Genomic DNA, 10,782 nt, shown 5'->3' with positions numbered 1-10,782 from the left:
TGCTACAGTGATTGCAGCAGTTTAGAGGTGAGGAAATTAGGATAATGATTTTCATTGTGCCTGGCTTGTGTCCTCATCCCTCTCCCTTTATAACTTCTGAGAGTGGGATCAAGACACCACGACAGTTTGAAAACTATCAGACACGTTTTTGGTATGATGGAACCAGGTATGTCTGGGTTTTGTGAGGATGATGAAGGATTCATTCAGGAGGGAAGAGGGTTTTAAGCTGGAACAGATCCCTGATCCAATACACCACATAGCCACTGATGGGGCAAGGCTGGGCAGAAAAATCATAGGGGTGACAACCCTCACACTGTGGATCCAAAACAATGTGGATGAGTCTGTACACATGGAAGGGAGGGTGGTATCAGGCAGGAGCTGCCAAGTGAGGCCCCAGGAAGTTAAGGCTGCTGAGCCTCAAATCAGAGCCCCACCATCTTTCCTTTGCTCCCCATGGCAGCAGAAACCTGCCCGTAGCATTGGGAATGTTGCAGAGGGGCCGTGGCTCTGCAGGAGCTCTGGCAAGGGCTGCCTGCCCACCTTATCCTGCCCCTGGGCAGCTGGGCTACCACAGACCCATGGTGAGGCTTATAAAAATAAACTGTAAATCTGTAACCAGTGGGACTGGCTGACTCAGGAAAGCACCAGGAGCTGAGAGATTAGACACATCATTAGCAAGAGCCCTGTTCTTTGCCTGCAAACCCCAGTACTTCAAGCCTAGAGTACGTCCTGTTTTGCAGGCAGGTGATAAGCTCAGTGCTCCATAAATCCGTGAAAAAACATTGCTGAGACTGTGCCCCATGGCATCATTGCACAGCAGAAGGAATCATTGCTGCTCCCTCTGCTTTGTTATCCCACAGTCCCACCAAGAATCCTTCTTACACAGCTCCTGTGAAGGGGCTGCACAGAAAATTAATTCTTCAGATATCTGCTGCCTTCTCCCTGTGCAAATACCAGGCTGTTGATTGACCAGGGAAGGATAAAAATATTTACAGACAAGGTGAGGGTGGGAGCTCTGCCACACATTGAGCTTGTGGCTGCAGCTGGGCAGCAAACAGAGCTGCCAGGGTACCTGTGGCCTGTGCCTGCAGCACACAGACCTGGCAAACCCCAGATTCAGCAACAAATATTCTCTTCTTGGACTGATTTCAGAGCATTTGGTTTAAAGCTGGGGTGCCGATCTGAATACAGCTGAAGTGGGAAAACAATCCCATGAACATGCCAAACAACCACAGGCCCTAGTGATACATGAGGTTCTCCAGCACAGGAGCCTCACCTCAACAGCCCCCATCAGGAATTGGGGCCACAAGGAGCCTGCTGCCCAGCAGGGAAGGCTGGCACCATTGAAAGGAAGATGAGCAGCCACAGGAACCTCACCACCACCTCTCAGACACCACCAAATGCCCCAAAGACCCTCCTTTAGTTCAGTCTTTTCCTTGTCCAGGTAGTCCTGGAGCTTGAATATTCCCCTGTCCTCACACAGATCAGCTGGGACAAGCCAGCCTCCCACTGGATCAAAGTAAGGAGGAGGCAGTTTCTGAGTTGGCTGGGAGTTGGAACCATGGCTGTTAGGATACTCCCTGGTGTGGCTTCAGCCCATGCCAAGGAGCTTCATTCTGCAGGCATCCAAGATTTGGGAGACAGCATGGGTCAGCCAGCACTTCCATCAGCAGCAGGGACATGGCTACCCTGTTCTGGAGGTAATTTAATAACACACAGATTTGGCCAGACCTGACCAAAAGAGCCCACCCTTACATACCTTTAACTTCCTTCTTAAGCCCCCTGCATGCTCCTTTCCCCATTCAGAGACCTAAGAAAAAGCACCCTAGGGAGGTGGACTCTCTTGCACTCCAGTTTTTGCAGGCACATTTATGGATTCCTCTTTGATCTGACCTTTGCAGCCATCCAAAGCATGAGGCCGTTTTCCCAGGGTTTCTCCTTCTCCTGAGGCTGGAAAGCAAGTTGCACTTGCCAGAGAAGCACAGCCTGCTTTTGATGCTTAACAGGGAGAGTTTCACTCAGCCTTGCCTCAGTGAAAGAGCATATTCCTCCCAAATTTACAGCAGGACCTTGTAGGATGGAAACACACACATTAAAAAACCCCTCTCCTACCTGCTGCAGTGTCCTTGTCACAGCTCATCACCCTCCAGTTTCTGCTGTTCATTCCCCAGCCTAGTGCTACACTACAAGAAGCACCTCACTGAAACATGCCAAGTTATTTTTCCAATCCCCATCCTTACTGGCTCCAGGAAATCAGCCGTGATATTGCTTTCATGTATCAGATTTCTGGGCTCGATCATGGACGACAAAAACACCCATATGAAAGGAACACACCCTGCACAGCCCAGCCAGGAGGCACAGGAGGCCTAATGGAGTGGCCAGGCAGGGATACAAGGAATGGTGGAGCCCACAGGCTCTCAGGGCAGAGCAAAGGTCTTCTTTACCCTCTCCTTCCAGCAGGCAAACAGCTTGTCCTCCATGGGGGAATCGAGTGGCTGGCATGTGGACACTCCTCATCAGCAAACACGACAGTCACGGATATGGAGGGATACACCTCTCTGTGTTTGGATGAGAACACTGAAGACACATTATTCCTGCAGCCAGGGATTCCTTGATTTACTCCATCACTGAGGGTGACACCATGTCTCCCCTCCATTTCCCCCCCTTCAGTGTGTACTTGCTCACTGCAGCATTACAACTCGTTCCTTTAAGCATTCCTACAATTCCAGGCCAAGGGGATGGACCCATTTTCTCTGGTCCAGCTCTGCAGAGCAAAGAGCCCCAAAGGTTCAGAGGCCTCAGGAAGCACCTGCTCCTGGGATGACCATTTAGAGCTGGGATAGGGACTCCTGTACACAAGGTGTTACACAAACACTACCAAAGGTCCTGTCTTGAGCAGCTTTGCAGCTGAGAATGCTGAGAAACAGCTTTCTGTAAAGCCAGTGGACCCACGATGTATCCATGGTCTGCAGTGCATCCAGGCTGACATTCTAGGGACAGAAAATGCCTCTTCCATAGAGCTCAGCAGGATTCAACCTGCTCCTGAACCCACTGTGCAGCCCAGGGCATTGACTGACTCACTGACCAATTCCCCATGGCATGCCCTGGGCAAAGCAGCTCAAACACGTGTCCATCCGACACAGCATCTTCCTCATCTGCTTCAGACAGCGAGGCAAACCATGTCTGAGCACTGAAAAGTCACAGGACTGTGCTGCTGGTACGTGCTGCAGCTGGGGGATACTGCCACACCTCTGGCCAAAGTAGTGAGGAATCAGGACCCCATCATGTGGCTCTCCCTTTGCAACCCCCTGGGGGACAGACACCTCCCCACCTGTCGCCCGCCTTTTTTGTCACATTTTTGCAGAGCTGCAGGACAGCCACTTAAACAAGGATTGTGTAATTTCAGCCCAGAGCTCAGTCACTCACCCAGAAAACAAGTCTCCTTCCAGGGCTGCCTTATCTTGTGGCTTTGGTAGGCACAGGATATGCACACACTGGCATAGAGGGGCAGGCAGAGGACAGGAGGTGCACTCAGAGCTCCCATTTACCCCTCTCTGTTGTGCTTTTAAAAGAAATGGTCCCTTTTTATACCTCCAGCAGTGTCCCGAGAAGTGCTCTACCTGTCCAGCCCACAGGGGAGCTGCCAGAAGACCCCAGATCCATTGTTCCCGGAGCAAGGAATGGATCTGGGGCTATTTGCTGAGCCTGCTCCCCAAGCCACACTTGCAGGTCCCTTCTTATCTGCACCACCCACTCTGGAGCAGGTTACCGAACACCAAGCAGGAATATTCAACAGCACAATGCCAACACGCCATAACGAGATTCCTACATCCTTCCTGCCGTGGCTGAAGTTGGGGGAGGAAAGAGGGCAGGAAGCTGTCACCACCTCCATCTTTCCCCAAAGCAATCCATCTCTCACCAGCCATCAGTCAGCAGTGTCCTCCTGGTGTCCTTGCTTCTTTTTTAGCTGCTCAGTAACCAAATAGAGCCAGGTGGTTTATTTGCAAAGATTTCTCCACTGAGACACAGGGATGCCTGTCTCCCACAGAGCACTCCCTGTTTGCATTGTACCTCCCCCTGCTTGTTGTGTGCACCAAGGAAGCTTTGGCAGTTTAAGCTTTGTGTCCTCGCACACCACATGGCTTTTATGATTAACCAGCTTCTGTAGACCAAATTAACCTGCCTGAGGAAAGTTTTTCAGCCAAGCGTCCTGTTTCTCCCTCCAGAGCACATCCTCCAGTCTGCCATTTCACTCAAGCACACAAAAATTATGTGCACAGTCCCAAGGGAGCAAATAAATTTTGCTTTTCCCCTCTTCTACTCAAACGAAGGCCGAGCCGTGCACAGCACCCAGGTGCCACATTACCTTTGGCACTTGGTTTTCTGCAGCCCAAAGGATTTTCTAAGTCATCCTCTCCAGAGCCCCTCAAAGTGCCTAACAAAAAGAGATGGTGTGTGTATCCAAAATGCACAAGATGGACAGATACACAACCACCCAGCACTGGTTCCATTGGCATTGCCTCCTGCCTTTCTCCTGCAGAACACCAAGCTCTTGATGTCCTTTTTGCCAGTCTGTGCCACAAAGGAAGAAGACGCTGTCCTGAGGTCTAATGTGAGAGATTTGTTTACTCCTGGGCCTTTCTTTTAACAAAAGGATAGCCTGATCCTCTAGAAAATTAAAAGAACAGGCTCCATGCAACACAGTTTCCAGAATGGTTGTCATTGACAACCAAATTGAAGATGAGCAAGACCATCTCTGTTTTCATTTATTGCCTTTGATTCCTCCTTTTGCACACGGATAAGGGACAGGCAGGGGTTTTCTTCTTCACGCTGTCTTGTTGACATCAGTGAGTGGTTTCCATGTCACCTTGCACATTTTGCAGGCCAAAGGACTAGAAATGCTCTGAGAATCAGGTAGCCCTAAAGAAACCCAGCCAGGCCCTACACCAATGGGCCAAACTGTGCCAGTCCAGCCCCAGAATGAAGTGCCCAGGGTTAAGTAGGCTTCCTGCAACAGGTGGATGTGAAGCTTAAAAAGCCCAGCCTCACATCAGGGAAGAGGAACCACATCCCAGCAAGGTGAAGACACCTAAAACACACAGGATTCCCAGCTGTGGATGGGAAAATAAAGCAGCACAGAGGGTGGGACTCAACTTGTGCAAATATACCTAGGGAGGGCTGGTGGTGGAAAGGAGGAGGTGGCACTTTGTGGTCAGTCATAAAAGGAAGACATGGATCAGGTGGCTTCGTGTTGACTGCAGACAGACGTCAGAACCTGCTATATTCAGGGCTGGGCAAACACAGCCAGGGAGCCCTGCTGGTGTAAATCAGTCTTGTGTTGATGAGAGTCAACACAGCCATGCCAGGTGACGTCAGAAGACTCTCCCAACATGAGAAGAAGCAGAGCAAGAGGGTCCTTCGAACAAAAGCTAGGCTGTGGCAAGGCTGGGAACAGCTGCAATGGAAATCCTGGAGCAGCTTCAGAAAGGATACAGGAGTTCTGGGATTTTGACACTGTTCCCATCACACTGGGTGCCAAAGGTACCTTAAATTCACCCACAATGTCGCTATGAGCAATTCCAAGAGGGATCCCCAGAGAACTTGCTGCTGATTTAACACATCATGTTGAAAGCAGTGACTGCTGTACGATGAGAAGTTGAGGGGCACAGCTCCCTTTCCTCTCCAGCCAGGACACCCAGAACACCATGGTCTACTTGCAGGAATATCCTCTGGAGCCTTGAAACAAGTCCAGCTTCATGAGCATCAGCTCAAAAACTTGGCCCAGAAAACATTGCCAAGCAAAGGCTAAAGCTCACCAAGTCAGGCACGGCCTTCTCTTTTTGTGTTCAAAACACAACGTGGGACTGCGATGGTGTGGGCAGAAAGGACAGCAGTGGGACAGAACCAGACCTGAACTAAACAACTGACAAAACTGTCTCTGGAAGAAGGGAAATTCCTGATCCAGTGGTGATCAGTATCTACAGGTGATCGATAATCACTGGCGCACCATCAGTGGTAACCTGCTCATCTGGCCTCTGAAGCAGTCCACAGGGAAGAATGACAAGCCTGGTGATGGGTTAGGTATTCATGGGTTAGCAGCATCCAGGCAGCTCAGCCTTTGTACAGCTTGATGATGTTAATTAACAGTGATGGCTTGACAAAGTTAGTTAACCCACCACAGATGTCTGGTCTCAGCTCCTGAGGGAACTGGATCCTCCCACAAAGCTGGGAAAGATGGCACCAACACGTCCCGAAAGATCTGCCTCGAGTCTCACCTCTTACCCATCTCATAAGGACAGGCCAGCTCTAAACATCTGGGTATTTGCAGGAACAGATGGCCAGCTGCTCCATCTGCACACATGGCCCAAACTGGTGTTCCCACTGCCAGCAACAGCAGCCAGGATATGTTAAAGATTCCAGGTAGAGAACACAGAGCCAGCACAGCACAGAGGCCTGCTGCTCCAAGAGGTTCGAGGCAAGAAAAGGCAGAGAGGGAAGGTAGAGGGAAACAGGAATGAGAGGAGCTGCTAAGTTAAACAGAGAGGCATACACTGAAAGTTTGCTAAGTATCTTACTTCCAAGTGAAAATCCCTCCTGCTTCTCACATTAATCAGGGCACTTAAAACTAGTCCTAACCAGCTGCTCTCACTTCCTTTGTCCAGCTCTTCTTAAACGCACAAGCAGCCCACTAAGAAACAGAGCAAGTATGTGCAAAGATTTGCAGACAAAAACAGAGACCTTTGGAAAACACTCCGTAGAAGTAAGCACCCCTCTCCCAGCACAGAGGCAGCTGTGCTTTACAGTAGGACAGTTTCCAATGTTTTCTTTCTCTGTGCAGACGAGGGATTTCCTGTCCTCCATGGCAACCACTTTGCATTTACTGAAGGAGGCTGTGCCAATAATCTCCAGAGCAGAATGAAAAATTTTAAAGTGGCACTGCCTGTTAGCTCCTGGCTATAACTTGCTGATGTTTTCCATATCCATGGTCCCAATGAACTCTGTCACCCTCCTTAAAAGGTTTGCCCGTGCAGGTAAATCTGCAGAAACCCCCATGCAGGGGGTTTCTCAAGCACTGGGGACTCAAGTCTTTCTGAAGAAGTCACCAACCACCACCACCTCCCAGCAAGAGCTGTCTGTGCACCTTCCAAAGGACAAGGTTTCTGCTTTTTCCAACAAGGCACAGCTCCCGGTTCGAAGACAGCCCCTGTCATGAAGACAGCCCTGGACTTTGATGGTCCAGGTCTTCCTGTTACAGGTTTAGAAGTAATCCTGCCACTCTTTCCTGGAAGGGAAGTGCTGGTCCAACAGTTCCAAAACACAGCTGAGCCAAACTAAGCTTCTCCAGCAAGGTGTTCTTCTCCATCCCCTCTGAGCTGCCCTTGCACAGGTCTGTGTGCTTCTCAGCTCCAGGGACCCAGATTCAGTGCACCGACTCGGCAAAAAGCCTTTGTTTTGTTTTGGCCCATCCCATGCCATTTTAGTGAGTTACATCAGCTTGGCCTGAGGCCACACGAACATCAGGATCAGCCCAAGGGATGCAAGAAGAACAAAATAGGAGGGGAAGTGAGGCCATCCTCTTTCAGTGGCAGTGAGCTCATGATGAAACTACATCCATTGCTGTCTCAAATTTTACTGTACTGGAACATTTCTCATTAACCTTTTATGCTTAAAGAGGTTTTCTTTAGCAAGGCCTTCAAGGACGAGCAGTTCAAGAAAGAGCTGGAAGCTCCTGACTAAATTATACTAAACCTGAGGTATATTTTTGGGCTGAGCCACAGGTGCTATCTAAACCTGTGCTGTTTCAAAGTCGGGCTATGCTCCTTCTACTTTTTTCTTTTAAAATCCGTTGGCAAGGGAGCAGAACAAACTTGATCCTAACTAAACCAGATTTAATAAAGCAGGACATTGTTTTCAAAGCAGGCAGTAGACTAACATTAAACAGGAACCTTAAAGTTCTTTTTTACTCCTGTTTTATATCAGTGACTCAGACTCTCAGGGGCATTGTCCCCACGCAGAACAGGAAAGTTTTTGAATAACAGCAAAGCAACATTAAACACAAGGAACAAAAAGGGAATGAGAATCCCTTAAGTGGTAGGGAAGACTTCTACAGTCTTACCTAAAAGAGGTTAAGGTGCTGCAAGCATTAAGTGCACACAATCCACTGCTGTCTAGCTTTGAGTGCTGACAAGAAGTCAAAGCACCAGCACAGGAGCTCTCACAATGCATTTCTACCTGCCCAGGACTCCAGCAGCCTCTCTTGCAAAAAGTGACCTTGCAATTCTACTGCCAAGGAAAATAGACCCACAGAAGAGAGCACTAAAAGTCACTTAAATTGACTGAAATGTTTCACTGCACTGGAGCAAAGACAGAACAGTGACATTGGCAGTTGCCACATCTGCACAGAAGAGCAGCAAACCACAGCCAAGGGACAGCCAAACTCAAAACCACCAGCACTCATCTGACTGCTTCCAAGAGCAGCTGATCAAGACAGCAGGAGCCCTGGAGTGGAATTTCAGATTCAAGTTAAGTTCCTGGCTCTGTCAAAAACTCCCCATGGAACCACAGGCAAGTCCCCTTTTCTGCACACTACCTGAATTCCCTGTCCTGTAAAACAGGCACCGTTCCTGCTGGTCTGTTTAAGTTGTGAAGCACTCCTAGCACGGATTATTTTTAGCATGCAAGCATGAAAACCCCTTTGAGCTGGACTCTGATCTCAGCTGGGCCTTCTCATGGCTCTGTAATATTAAAAGTAAACAAAAAGCAAGGCTAAGCCCACACCAGAGCTCAGCCACCGGGCAGCATTTTGATAGCAGATGAAACACGGTTTTTGGTAAACAGTGAGCTGCAGGTCCAAAGCTGAAGCCAGACAACAATCCGAGGGATTAAATGGATCACCAGTGCCTGCACTCATTCACTGCTGAGCAGTGATCCGCCAATGGACCAACTTCAAATCCATTTCAGATATTCCACTGTCACCAAGCAATGACGCAGGTGTTTAGGAGGACAAACTGAAATCACTCTTAACTGTGCTCTCAACCACAGCAGCAAGTGCTGGGAGAGCAGGGAAGAACTGAAACCTCCATCTAAGAACAGGAACTCTGCAGAGCTCTCTGCTTCACAGCACAAACAAGCAGCTTCTCCCAATCTGTTGAAAGAGACGGCCAGTCAGAAACTTAATACCTGCTGAGAAAACCTTCCCAAGTCCATGTTTTGAGAAATTCACATTTGCTATCAGAAGCGTAGCACAAGGCAGGGCCTCAGATCAGAGCTCCCCTACAGAGTGTGCAATCCAGAAGAAACAGGATGGAATGGAAAAAAAGCCGAATAAATTGGGAGCATATTGAAAGCAAAAACAAATAAAGAACATCCCCCCCCCAAACAACTAGTTATAGGAATCCCTGATTAAAATAATCATCCCAAGATAATTTGGATGGCAGATGAATTTCTGCCCCCACTCAGACCAGGGTGTTAGCAGAGTTTCTGGCTTGTAAAGCCAGTCATAGGTGCAGAATCACTGTGGGAAGCACAGAGCCAGCAACAACCACCATAAAGAGTACATGCCCACAGCTCTTCCAGGCTTTATGTATCCCAAAGGCACACAAGATGTTTGCTGTTTTGTTTGCCAGCCTCAGTATCAGTGATGCATCTTCCTAGAATCATGACTACTTGCATACGTCAGAGCAAACCAGTTCCTTCCTGAAGTACATTTTGATCCATTCCCTTTCTATGGCTACAAATCCATGTTATTGCACCACCTGGAATCACAGCCTTGTACAAGAGGACACGTTTTTGGGCCTCTCTTATGGCACCAGGTTGGTTCCCATCTGCAGTATTTCTACAGCTGGATGTTTAACAAACCATAGTAAACTTGACCAACAGTAGATTTTCCTCTGCCCTCATTCAAATAGAGGAGAGCAACTTACACGTGCAGTGTGTGACTTTTCACAGCAGTTACCATCACGGTGATAAGGCCTGTGCCTGTTCTCAAAAGCCAATTTTTAACTCATAAACTAGAGGAACAAGCTCGTAAAGTTAAAATTAACCCACTTTACAGATGGGATCAGTAAATGTACATTAGTCAATCCTTGTTTGGGACATCTATGAAACTCTGCTCTCATCCTCCCCAGATTAGGTCCCAGCAATATTTCTAAAAAACTTATTTTCATATTGATGATAACCTGCCTTATCAGATTGATTTGCCCAAGCTGATCTTCATTCTGCTAAGGCTTTATTCAAGGCCCTGCTGTAAGAAAAGCCAGGTCCAGTGATGTAACACGTGTTAAAGAAATATTTCTGTCCTTCCTTATGAGCAGGCTGCCTACATACACAGCTAATTTCTCTCACGTATCAACATCTGTCCAGATACCAAGTAAGAAACTGGGGGATGCAGCAGCCTTTTCAGGACTTCATCTCAACTCAGCCTGAGGGGAAACGTGGGAGGAGGTTAGAGCCTGCCACCCACTGGCCTCCAGAGGCGTGAGCTGTGCTCTGGCTTATTTTCCAAGCCACCACGTTGAAGCTGACTGCGACGCACTCTGCTGGCAGCAGCTGACACACAGCAGCTTCCTCCAGAGCAACAGTGGCATTGGCAGAGACTGCTTTACAGCTTTCTTGCAGTTATTGTAAATTAACTGTAACTAAAATAACTGCAGCATCAGTCTAAAGCCATAATTACAGCCACTCGAAGAGTTTTGCATACTTTCAATCTGTTCACATTAGTATCTTGACTGGATTAAGGTATGTCAAGAATTTAGAGTGCCAACCACACAAGAACAAACATCT

Source organism: Aphelocoma coerulescens, chromosome 3 (genome assembly GCF_041296385.1).
Source record: "Aphelocoma coerulescens isolate FSJ_1873_10779 chromosome 3, UR_Acoe_1.0, whole genome shotgun sequence".
Taxonomy (NCBI): domain Eukaryota; kingdom Metazoa; phylum Chordata; class Aves; order Passeriformes; family Corvidae; genus Aphelocoma; species Aphelocoma coerulescens.
The sequence above is the reverse complement of the archived record's forward strand: the minus strand, read 5'-3'. Positions refer to the sequence as shown.